The sequence below is a fragment of the Stegostoma tigrinum genome, unplaced genomic scaffold, assembly GCF_030684315.1.
Source record: "Stegostoma tigrinum isolate sSteTig4 unplaced genomic scaffold, sSteTig4.hap1 scaffold_88, whole genome shotgun sequence".
NCBI lineage: Eukaryota > Metazoa > Chordata > Chondrichthyes > Orectolobiformes > Stegostomatidae > Stegostoma > Stegostoma tigrinum.
The window spans coordinates 671,158-684,749 of NW_026728813.1; the positions used below are offsets into that span (position 1 = coordinate 671,158).

Genomic DNA, 13,592 nt, shown 5'->3' on the forward strand with positions numbered 1-13,592 from the left:
TTCACTGAGTCACTGCATCCCATTTCACACAGTCACTGCATCCCATTTCCCACCATCACAGCATCTTCTTTCCCACAGTCTCTGCATCTCATTTCAATCAGTGATTGCATCCTACTTCACAAAAATAGTGCATCCCATTTTGCTCAGTCACTGCATCTCATTTCACTCGGTCACTGCATCCCATTTCCCTCAGTCACTGCACCCCAAGCCCGCACGGGCACTGATTCCCTATTAACTCAGTCACTCCTTCCCAGTACCTCTGTCACTGCATCACATTTCCATCAGACAGTGCATCTCCTTTCACTCAGTCACTGCATCCCATGTCCCTCACTCACTGCATCCCATTTCACTAAGACAGTGCGTCTCATTTCTCTCAGCCACTGTATCCCATTTCCCTCAGTCACTGTACCCCAAGCCCGTTCGGGCACTGTATCCCTATTAACTCAGTCACTCCTTCCCAGGACCTCAGCCACTGCATCCCATGTCCCACAGTAACTGCATCGCAATTCCATCAGGCACTGCAGCTCATGTCACTCTGTCACTGCATTCAATTTCCATCAGTCACTGCATCCCATTTCACTCAGACACTGCATCCCATCTCACTCAGACACTGCATCCCATCTCACTCAGACACTGCATCCCATCTCACTCAGACACTGTATCCCATCTCACTCAGACACTGCATCCCATCTCACACAGCCACTGCATCCCATTTCACACAGCCACTGCATCCCATTTCACTCAATGCTTCACTTTACACCGAGTCAGAGCATCCCATTACCATCCGTCACCGCGTCCCATTTCCTCATCACTGCATCTCCTTTCCACAGTCACTGCATCCCATTTCACTCAGTCACTGCATCCCATTTCACACAGTCACTGCATCTCCTTTCCATCAGTCACTGCGTCCCATTTCACTCAGTCACTGTGTCCCATTTCCCATAGTCACTGCATCCCAATTACCAGTCACTGCATCCCATTTCCCTCAGTCACTGCATCACATTTCCCTCAGTCACTGCATCACATTCCTCTCAATCACTGCATCCCATTGTCCTCAGTCACTGCATCCCATTGTCCTCATTCACTGCATCCGATTCCCCTCAGTCACTGCATCCCATTTCACTCAGTCACTGCATCCCATTACCCTCAGTCACTGCATCCCATTACCCTTAGTCACTGCATCCCATTACCTGCAGTCGCAGGATCCCATTTCCAACAGACACTGCATCCCATTTCCGTCAGTCACTGAATACCATTTCCATCAGTCACTGCATCCCAGTTCACTCAGTCTCGGCATCTCATTTCCCTCAGTTACTGCATCCCATTTCCCTCAGTCACTGCATCCCATTTCCTCAGTCACTGCATCTCCTTTCCACAGTCACGGCAATCCCATTTCACTCAGTCACTGCATCCGACGTCCCTCATTCACTGCATCCCACGTCCCTCAGTCACTGCATCCCATTTCAGTCAGTCACTGCATCCCATTTCCCTCAGTCACTGCATCCCATTTCCCTCAGTCACTGCATCCCATTTCACTCAGTCACTGCATCACATTTCCCTCAGTCACTGCATCCCATTTCACTCAGTCACTGCATCCCATTTCCCTCAGCCACTGCATCCCATTTCACTCAGACACTTCATCCCATTTCCCTAAGTCACTGCATCCCATTTCACTCAGTGATGCATCCCATTTCACTCAGTGATGCATCCCATTTCACTCAGTCACTACATCCCATTTCCCGCAGACACTGCATCCCATTTCACTCAGTGATGCATCCCATTTGAAGCAGTCACTGCATCCCATTTCACGCAGTCACTGCACCGCATTTCACGCAGTCACTGCACTGCATTTCACGCAGACACTGCATCCCATTTCACTCAATCACTGCATCTCCTTCACCATAGTCACTGCATCCCATTTTCATCACTCACTGTTCCCCGTATCTCACACACGCTGCATTCAATTTCCCACACTCACTGCATCCCATTTCCCACAGTCACAGCATCTCCTTTCCCACAGTCTCTGGATCGCATTTCACTCAGTGATTGCATCCTACTTCCCAAAAATACTGAATCTCTTTTCCCTCAGTCACTGCATCTCATTTCACTCAGTCCCTGCATCTCATATCCCTCAGTCACTGCATCCCATTCCACTCAGTGACTGCAACACATTTCACTCAGTGACTGCATCTCATTTCACTCAGTCCCTGCATCTCATATCCCTCAGTCACTGCATCCCATTCAACTCAGTGATGCATCACATTTCACTCAGTGACTACAACAGATTTCACTCAGTGACTGCAGCCCATTTCTCTCAGTCACTGCAGCCCATTTCTCTCAGTCACTGCAGCCCATTTCAATCAGTAATGCATCCCATTTCACTCAGTGACTGCAACACATTTCACTCAGTGATTGCATCCCATTTCACTCAGTGACTGCAACACCTTTCACTCAGTCACTGCAGCCCATTTCTCTCAGTCACTGCAGCCCACTTCTCTCAGTCACTGCAGCCCATTTCAATCAGCAATGCATCCCATTTCACTCAGTGACTGCAACACATTTCACTCAGTGATTGCATCCCATTTCACTCAGTCACTGCATCCCATTTCACTCAGGCACTGCATCCCATTTCACTCAGGCACTGCATCCCATTTCCCTCAGTCAAAGCGTCCCAATTCCCTCAGTCAAAGCGTCCCATTTCCCTCAGTCAAAGCGTCCCATTTCCCTCAGTCAAAGCGTCCCATTTCACTCAGTCACTGCATCTCATGTCCCTCAGTCACTGCATCCCATTTCACTCAGTCACTGGATCACATTTCACTCAGACACTGCATCACATTTCACACAGTCACTGCATCCCATTTCACTCAGTCACTGCATCACCTTCACCATAGTCAATGCATTCCATTTCCATCAGTCACTGTTTCCCGTATCTCACAGGCGCTGAATTCAATTTCCCACACTCACTGCATCCCATTTCCCATAGTCAGAGCATCTCCTTTCCTTCAGTCTCTGCATCGCATTTCACTCAGTCAGTGCTTCCCATGTCACTCAGTCACTGCATCCCATGTCACTCAGTCACTGCATCCCATTTCACTCAGTCACTGCATCCCATTTCCCTCAGTCACTGCATCTCATTTCACTAAGGCACTGTATCCCATCTCCCTCACTCACTGCACCGCAAGTCCGCTCGGGCACTGCATCCCCATGAACTCAGTCACTCATTCCCACTACCTCAGTCACTGCATCCCATTTCCCTCAGGTACTGCATCACATTTCCATCAGACACTGCAGCTCATGTCACTCTGTCACTGCATGCCATTTCCCTCAGTCACTGCATCCCATTTCACTCAGTCACTGCATCACATTTCCCTCAGCCACTGCATCCCATTTCACTCAGTGACTGCATCACAGTTCACTCAGTGACTGCATCACAGTTCACTCAGTGACTGCATCACAGTTCAGTCAGTGACTGAATCACAGTACACTCAGTGAGTGATTCATATTTCACTCAGTGACGGAATCACATTTCACTCAGTGACTGAATCACATTTCACTGAGTCACTGCATCCCATTTCACACAGTCACTGCATCCCATTTCCCATCGTCACAGCATCTCCTTTCCCAGAGTCTCTGCATCTCATTTCAATTAGTGATTGCATCCTACTTCCCAAAAATAGTGCATCCCATTTCGCTCAGTCACTGCATCTCATTTCACTCGGTCACTGCATCCCATTTCCCTCAGTCACTGCATCCCACGTCCCACAGTCACTGCATCCCACGTCCCACAGTCACTGCATCCCACGTCCCACAGTCACTGCATCCCATTCCACTCAGTCACAGCATCCGATTTCACTCAGTCAGTGCGTCACATTTCACTCAGGCACTGTATCCCATTTCCCTAAGTCACTGCACCCCAAGCCCGCACGGGCACTGCATCCCTATTAACTCAGTCACTCCTTCCCAGTACCTCAGTCACTGCATCGCATTTCACTCAGTCACTACATCCCATCACCCTCAGTCGCAGCATCCCATTTCCCACAGACACTGCATTTCCTTTCCCTAAGTCAGTGCATCTCATTTCCACCAGTCACTGCATCCCATTTCACACAGCCACTGCATCCCATTTCACACAGCCACGGCATCCCATTTCACTCAAAGCTTCACTTTACACTCAGTCAGAGCATCCCATTTCCATCCGTCACCGCGTCCCATTTCCTCAGTCACTGCTTCTCCTTTCCACAGTCACGGCAATCCAATTTCACTCAGTCACTGCATCCCATTTCAATCAGTCACTGCATCTCCTTTCCATCAGTCACTGCGTCCCATTTCACTCAGTCACTGCATCCCATTTCCCTCAGTCACTGCATCACATTCCCCTCAGTCACTGCATCCCATTGTCCTCAGTCACTGCATCCCATTTCACTCAGTCACTGCATCCCATTTCACTCAGTCACTGCATCCCATTTCACTCAGTCACTGCATCCCATTTCACTCAGTCACTGCATCCCATTACCCTCAGTCACTGCATCACATTTCAATCAGTCACTGCATCCCATTTCACTCAGTCACTGCATCCCATTACCCTCAGTCACTGCATCCCATTACCCTCAGTCACTGCATCCCATTACCTTCAGTCGCAGGATCCCATTTCCAACAGACACTGGATACCATTTCCTTCAGTCACTGCATCCCAGTTCACTCAGTCTCGGCATCTCATTTCCCTCAGTCACTGCATCCCATTTCCCTCAGTCACTGCATCCCATGTCCCTCAGTCACTGCATCCCACGTCCCTCAGTCACTGCATCCCACGTCCCTCAGTCACTGCATCCCACGTCCCTCAGTCACTGCATCCCATTTCCCTCAGTCAGTGCATCCCATGTCCCTCAGTCACTGCATCCCATGTCCCACAGTCACTGCATGTCATTTCACTCAATCACTGCATCCCATTTCACTCAGTCAGTGCGTCCCTTTTCGGTCAGGCACTGTCTCGCATTTCCCTCAGTCACTGCACCCCAAGCCCGCTCGGGCACTGATTCCCTATTAACTCAGTCACTCCTTCCCAGTACCTCTGTCACTGCATCCCATGTCCCTCAGTCACTGCATCCCATGTCTCTCAGTCACTGCATCTCATTTCACTCAGTCACTGCATCTCATTTCACTCAGTCACTGCATCCCATTCCACTCAGCCACTGCATCACAGTTCACTCAGTGACTGAATCATAGTTCACTCAGTGACTAAATCATAGTTCACTCAGTGACTGAATCACAGTTCACTCAGTCACTGCATCCCATTGTCCTCAGTCACTGCATCCCATTTCCATCAGTCAGTGCATCCCATTTCCATCAGTCAGTGCATCCCATTTCCATCAGTCAGTGCATCCCATTTCCCACAGTCACTGCATCTCCGTTCCTCAATCACTGCATGTCATTTCACTCAGTCTCTGCAGCCCATTTCACCTCAGTCACTGCATCCCATTACCATCAGTCACTGCATCCCAGTACGCTCAGTCACAGCATCCCATTTCCCTCAGACACTGCATCCCATTTCCCTCAGACACTGCATCTGATTTCCATCAGTCACTGCATCCCATTTCCCTCAGTCATTGCATCCCATTTCCCACAGTCATTGCCTCTCCTATCCCTCATTCACTGCATTCCATTAACCACAGTCACTGCATCGCGTTACCCTCAGTCACTGCATCCCATTTCCCACATTCACTGCATCTCCTTTCCCTCAGTCAATGCTTCACATTCCACTGAGTCACTGCATCCGATTCCACAGTGTCACAGCATCCCATTTCACTCAGTGACTGCAACCCATTACCCTCAGTCACTGCATCCCATTTCCATCAGTCTTGGCATCCCATTAACTTCAGTCGCAGGATCCCATTTCAAACAGACACTGCATCCCATTTCCCTCAGTCACTGCATCCCATTTCCCTCAGTCACTGCATCCCATTTCCATCAGTCTTGGCATCTAATTTCCCTCAGTCACTGCATCCCATTTCCCTCAGTCACTGCAGCCCATTTCCCTCAGTCACTGCATCGCATTTCACTCAGTCACTGCATCACATTTCACTCAGTCACTGCATCACATTTCACTCAATCACTGCATCACATGTCCCACATTCACTGCATCCCATTTCCATCAGCCACTGTTTCCCCTATCTCTCAGACGCTGTATTCAATTTCCCACACTCACTGCATGCATTCCCCTCAGTCACTGCATCCCATGTCCCTCAGTCACTGCATCCCATGTCCCTCAGTCACTGCATCCCATTTCACTCAGTCACTGCATCCCATTTCACTCAGTCACTGCAACACATTTCACTCACTGACTGCATCCCATTTCCCTCAGTCACTGCATCCCATTTCCCTCAGTCACTGCATCCCATTTCCAACAGTCACTGCATCGCATTTCACTCAGTCACTGCATCGCATTTCACTCAGTCACTGCATCCCCCTTCACTCAGTGACTGCAACACATTTCACTCAGTGACTGCAACACATTTCACTCACTGACTGCATCCCATTTCCCTCAGTCACTGCATCTCATTTCACTCAGTCACTGCATCACATTTCACTCAGTCACTGCATCACATTTCACTCAATCACTGCATCCCATGTCCCACACTCACTGCGTCCCATTCCCCTCAGTCACAGCATCCCATTACCCTGAGTCACAGTATGCCATTTCCCACAGTCACTGCATCTCCTTTCCCTCTGTCACTGCATCCCACGTCCCTCAGTCACTGCATCCCATTTCCCTCAGTCACTGCATCCCATGTCCCTCAGTCACTGCATCCCATGTCCCTCAGTCACTCCTACCCAGTACCTCAGTCACTGCATCGCATTTCCCTCAGTTACTGCGTCACATTTCCATCAGACACTGCAGCTCATGTCACTCTGTCACTGCATCCCATGTCCCTCAGTCACTGCATCCCATTTCCCTCAGTCACTGCATCCCATGTCCCTCAGTCACTGCATCCCATGTCCCTCAGTCACTGCATCCCATGTCCCTCAGTCACTGCATCCCATGTCCCTCAGACACTGCATTTCATTTCACTCATTCACTGCATCCCATTTCACGCAGTCACTGCATCCCATTCCACTCAGTCACTGCATCCGATTTCACTCAGTCAGTGCGTCACATTTCACTCAGGCACTGTATCCCATTTCCCTAAGTCACTGCACCCCAAGCCCGCACGGGCACTGCCTCACTATTAACTCAGTCACTCCTTCCCAGTACCTCAGTCACTGCATCGCATTTCACTCAGTCACTGCATCCCATTTCACTCAGTCACTGCATCCATTTCCGTCAGTCACTGCATCCCATCAGCCTCAGTCGCAGCATCCCATTTCCCACAGACACTGCATTTCCTTTCCCTAAGTCAGTGCATCTCATTTCCACCAGTCACTGCATCCCATTTCACACAGCCACTGCATCCCATTTCACACAGCCACTGCATCCCATTTCACTCAATGCTTCACTTTACACTCAGTCAGAGCATCCCATTTCCATCCGTCACCGCGTCCCATTTCCTCAGTCACTGCATCTCCTTTCCACAGTCACGGCAATCCCATTTCAATCAGTCACTGCATCTCCTTTCCATCAGTCACTGCGTCCCAATTCCCAGTCACTGCGTCCCATTTCCCTCAGTCAGTGCATCACATTTCCCTCAGTCACTGCATTCCATTCCCCTCAGTCACTGCATCCCATTGCCCTCAGTCACTGCATCCCATTGCCCTCAGTCGCTGCATCCCATTGCCCTCAGTCGCTGCATCCCATTGCCCTCAGTCGCTGCATCCCATTGCCCTCAGTCGCTGCATCCCATTGTCCTCAGTCGCTGCATCCCATTGTCCTCAGTCACTGCATCCCATTGTCCTCAGTCACTGCATCCCATTGCCCTCAGTCACTGCATCCCATTGCCCTCAGTCACTGCATCCCATTGTCCACCCTAAGGAAGACAAACCCACGTAACATATCTAGTGACTTAAAACAGACTCTATTGTTGCCCAAGGTGGAGAGCTGGATGAACACAGCAGGTCAAGCAGCATCAGAGAAGCAAGAAAGCTGATGTTTCGGAACGAGACCCTACTTCAGAAAATTGGCGCTGGAGAATCTGAGACAACAAGGTGTAGAGCCGGATGATACTGCTTGGCCTGCTGTGTTCATCCAGCTTTACACCTTCTTATCTCAGATTCTCCAGCATCTGCAGTTCCTCCTACCTCTATTGTTGCCCTTTCACTTTCCTGAACGAATATGAGCCAGTAGTTTTGTTTAGGCTCGTGTAATCTTACGCTTATTGGCCTGTACAAAATCCTGAATTAATTTTGATCGACTGACGGGAGGAGAGATGAATTTTTTAGAAATTTTTGTTTTCTACCAATTTGCAGAGGGCATCGTGGGCGATTGAAGGACAGTGTTATTATCCTCCAGGTCTGCGGACTGCATCATTACCAACTTGCCCATTTGCATATACATACAATATTCATTATGTACCAATGAAACATAATAAACCAATACTACGTACTAAAAACAACGCTCACATATCAATGGAAATTTAAATATTTATCATCGAGTTTGAAGAATTGAATTCAATGATACAAAGCAAAAACCAGTGAAGATGAGTGCAGTTGGTCAGCACTTTTGCCACTAAGTGGAGGATGGCAGTTTGAGGCCACCCAGGAACAAGCACGCTCTGTCTAACTCCAAGTGCAGCACGGTGGCTCAGTGGTTAGCACTGCTGACTCACAGCGCCAGGGACCCAGGTTCGATCCCACCGTTGGACGATTTTCTGTGCGGAGTTTGTACATTCTGCCCATGCCTGCATGGGTTCCTGCTGGGTGCTCTGGTTTCCTCCCACAGTCCAAAGATGTGCAGGTTCGGTGTATGGGCCATGCCAAACTTGCCCATTGTGTTTAGGGATGTGTAGATTAGGTGTGTTAGTCATGGGAAACGTACGGTTACTGAGGAAAGGGTCGGGGGATGAGTCAGGGTGAGATGCTCTTTGGAGCGTGGCCGTGGACTTCTTGGGTCAAAAGGGGCTTGTTTCCACACCGTAGGGATTCTATGATATGGAAATATCTTTTGAAGTGGACATTCATGGGTATGCTGTAACAGAGACCTTGAAATACTGCACAACAAATATTTGGAACTAGACTGTCAATTCAGACATAGCATCAAAAAAGGTCATGGAAGTTGTCACCGATATAAAGCAGGATTGATGAAAATCCAGCAGGAAATGGTGTCAAAATGCACAGTATCTTTTATTCATCTCCAGTTATTTTGTCCAAGGCACTGGATGCTGGCAGGATTGAAACATTTAAGAAATGCTTCACAAATCACATATAAGGACCTGCACATCTTTGAACAATGGGAGGAAACTGCAGCACCTGGCAGAAGCCCCTCGCAGACGCGGGGAGGACGTGTCAATTCCACACAGATAGTTACCCAAGACTGGAATCTCAATTGGCTCCCCAGTGCATGAGCAGCTCTAACCACTGAGCAACTACCTTGCCCAGAAGGGGTTTTATAAGCGCATACATTATTTCCATTAAGACAGATCCAATCCTCTATGTCCAATCAAAATAACATATTGTAGATATCATGACAACAATCATAAATGATTTTGAATAAGTAAATCAAAAAAATTGAAATAGTTTCCAAGCCGAAATACTAGATATGGTGCAGTTAAGATGAATAGCGCAACGACAAAAAGGTCATATTTTATGTGACGATCGGTAACACTTGAAAACTTGCAACAATTCGTCGCCAGTAGTGCTCTGAAGTGGCTTGATGGTGCACTCCTTCAGACACTGGAATGAAACTCCAAAGATCACAAATTCTCCTTCAATACCGTGTTGTAACAGTGAGTGCATCAACCTGAGTTTATGGGCCTGACTGGAAACCCACACAACATGCATAAACAAAAAAATAATCTAAGGTGATAGGAGAAAAAAATGTATGTATGCAACATCTTTGAAAAGCAATTATTTGTAGCGGCTGCAAGCCCATAAGGAATCTCGTTTCGCAGATTATATTCATTTGCACTGCAGGTCATGCCAGTCAGAATCAGTTTTCGTTTCATGACAGACAACTAAAATGTCCATTACAATGAACGTTGGTTGATCAGAAGATTTTAAGTAAGGACTATGTCTTGTGCGAGCTGACGGCATTAGGGGATGGAGAAGGTACATGCACTGCTGGCATCTTGACACCATTGAATGAGCAAGCGTGGACGCAAAGGTTGTAACAGGTAACAATTGTACAGGCAATATCTTTTGAGCTCCTTCCGAGCAGGCCTGTAATACTCTAAAGCTGTGCCAGACCCTCACTTCCTCCACCTTACGTACGCTGCCTTTTCTTTTTGACAAGAAGCACCTCTGTACCCGTCATCCAAGGCTCCTGAATCTTACCCCTTCTTATCTGTCTCAGAGGAACAAATTTACACATCACTCGCAACAACTGCTCCTTGAACAGCCTCCACATGTCTGCTGCGCCCTTTCTGTGGAACAATTGCTCCCAATCTGTACTTCCCAACTCCTGTCTGATAGCATCATAGTTTCCTTGACCCCAGTGAAATATCTTCCCCTGGTAACTGCTCCTTTCACTTTCCATGGCTATGGTAAATGTGAGGCTCTTGCGGTCACTGTCGCCAAAGTGTTCTCCCACCACGAGATCTGACACCTGTCCTGGCTCATCGCCGAGCACCAAATCCAAAATGGCCTCCCCCCTCGGCCTGTCCACATACTGAGTCAGGAAACCCTCCTGAACACACCTGACAAAAACGGCTCCATCCAAACCATCTGCACTGAGGAGGTTTCAATCTATATTGGGAAAGTTGAAGTCACCCATAACAACAACCCTGATACGTTTGCACTTTTCAACAATCTGCCGGCCAATGAGTTCTTCGATCTCCCAACCGCTATTTGGGGTCCGTAGAAAACCCCCAGTGAAGTGACTGCTGCCTTGCTGTTCCGAACGTCCACCCACACTGGCTCAGTCGACAAACCTTCCTTGGCAACCTCAGCCCATACCACCACAGTAGACAAGTCCTCAAAGGTTCTTTCAGCCGCCGTTATACTGTCCTTGACCAACAAAGCCACACCTCCCCCTCTTTTACCACCTTCCCAGACCTTAATGAAAGATCTAAACACGAGAACCTGCAACATCCATTCCTGACCCTCCTCTATCCATGCCTCCGAAATGGCCACAACATCGAAGTCCCAGGTACCTATCCAAGCTGCAACCTCACCTACATTATTCCGGATACTCCCGGCATTAAAGTCGTCACACTTCAATCCAGCTTGCTGTCTGCCAGCACACTCCTGTGACGGTGAGGTCCTGACCATGTCCTCCCTACGCTCATCCTCCTGTGTACTGGGACTACACCTCAGTTTCCCATCCCCCTTCTGAGCTAGTTTAAATCCAACCGAATGGCACTAGCCAATTTCCCACCCAGGATATTCGTGCCCCTCTCAGTCAAGTGGAGACCGTCCTGTTTGCACAGGTCCCACCTTCCCCAGAACGAACCCCAATTGTCCATGTACCTGAAGCCCTCCCACCTGCACCATCCCTGCAGCCACGTCTTCAGCTGAAATCTCTCCCTGTTCTTTGCCTCGCTATCACGTGGTACGGGTGACAAACCAGAGATGACCACTCTGCTTGTTCTAGCTCTCGGCTTCCACCCTAGCTCCCTCAAATCCTGCCTGACATCCCTATCCCTCTTTCTACCTATGCCGTTGGTGCCTATGTATATCACAAATTGGGGCTGGTCAGCCTCTCCCCTCAGGACCCTAAACACACGATCCGAGACATCACAGACCCTGGCACCTGGTTGGCAACACACCAATCGTGAGTCTCTTTCGTTCCCGGCAAATCTTCTATCAGTCCCTCGAACTATTGAGTCCCCAATGACTATCACTCTCTTCCTATCCCCGCTCCCCTTCTGTGCAAGAGGGACAGACTCTGTGCCAGAGACCTGCACCCTACTGCATACCCCTGCTAAGTCGTCCCCGGAACAGTATCCAAAATGGTATAGTTGTTTTTCAGGGGAGCTACCGCAGGGGATTTCAGGGGAACGACCACAGGGGAAGGTTAGTCAAGCTACACCGGGTAAATGTGCATTTTTGGCTGAAGAAACATGTGTTTCAATGTGAGCTCATGGAAGAAGCCATGGAGTCAAAGCTAAACATTTCGACAATAAGACAACCATTCTTAAAAGCAGCATACAGCGTGAAAAAGAAATGAGCTGCTTTAATATCCACTTAAAATTTATGTGGAATATCAGATGGAATTTTCTTATTGACTCCATTGTGCAATCATGTCGAGCTAAAAATGTTAACTGCATTAATTAATACTAACCAGAAATGGACTTTGTTGTAAATGGTTTGACGGTTTTCTGTATCTGGAACATCCCTTTTCCTTCTCGAACGAAGATCGTACCAACCTATGGTACCAAACTGTGAGTCAAACGGATGGGACACGTAATCTTTAAATTTCTCATCAAAACAGTCTCATCGTATGGTTCTGTGCAATAAAACAGAAAGAATAAACATGTTTCCCACAATTTTGCTGATGTTTATGAACAGAATGCTCAAATTCAAAAAGTTTGGGCTGGCATGTCTGCTTCCTCCAGCCTGTTTAAACTGTTCCATTCAATGTGAAATTTGTGATAAGTTTCAGCACACAGGTCTATGTGATCTGCGCCACCACCTTCTATTAGTCATACATGCTTTCCCCCTCTTCCTGTAATACATTCCTTGAAGTGTTCAATGAGATTTTGATTTTAAATCTTATCGTCATATTCTTTTGATTCTCAAGCATCAATGAATCTGATGTTGCCGCCATTCCATGCAGTGCACAGCACGTCAAACAGGAGTCTTACTCTTGCCATGAGCACTGAGGTAGTATGGGGTCACAACTGTCTCATAGTTCAGAATGAAATTCTACATATAGGGCTATGAAGAGTCATGCAGTTAATTTTATTTGATATGCTATTTCTTTTCTTCACAAATATGCTGGATTTAAAGTGATCTTCACCCTCATTTAAAATGAATTCAATATCCAACCATCTGTAAAACTAGCATATCCAAATTTTAATTTGAGTTCAGTGTTACACAAATATATGACTTTTTTAAAAATTATTTTCGAGTCAACATTAACATTTCATTCCCTGACAACGGGTGAACTTACTTTTAAACTCCAATTTTCCTTCGGTATTAATGGAGAGGTGAGCCTTTTTGCAAGCACCGAAAGGCTGCACCAGTTTATGCTAAAACTTACGGAACTGTAAGTTTCACAAATATGTTCCTATTAAACACTAATTCCTATTGAAGCAGTATGAAGCTAAATTCATTCAACTGGACAGCAAAAACGGTCAAGATTTTAAAAGCAAGCAACTATTTTGAAGTCACTCTTCGAACTAAATTCCATCTTGGTGTGTGAGAGTCCATAGGTTCCTCACTCTCAACGAACCATTCAACTGTCATGCAATTACTGAAACACACAGACAAAAAACATCAATGTTAACAGTCACTAAGATTTTGAGAGTGATTTGGAATTCGTACTCAATACCCCCTGGGGAAAA

The 13,592-nt window shown here is 47.5% G+C and overlaps 1 protein-coding gene across 1 annotated transcript in view; it reads right to left on the minus strand.

Annotated features, from left to right (window-relative positions):
• Positions 1–12,377, minus strand: part of LOC132209345 (utrophin-like) — a 360,974-nt gene extending 348,597 nt beyond the window's left edge. Inside the window, exon 1 of the mRNA XM_059644469.1 lies at positions 12,368–12,377. The gene's annotated coding sequence lies outside the window, so the exon portion shown is untranslated. The remainder of the gene's footprint in view (positions 1–12,367) is intronic.
• Positions 12,378–13,592: the final 1,215 nt, after the last annotated feature.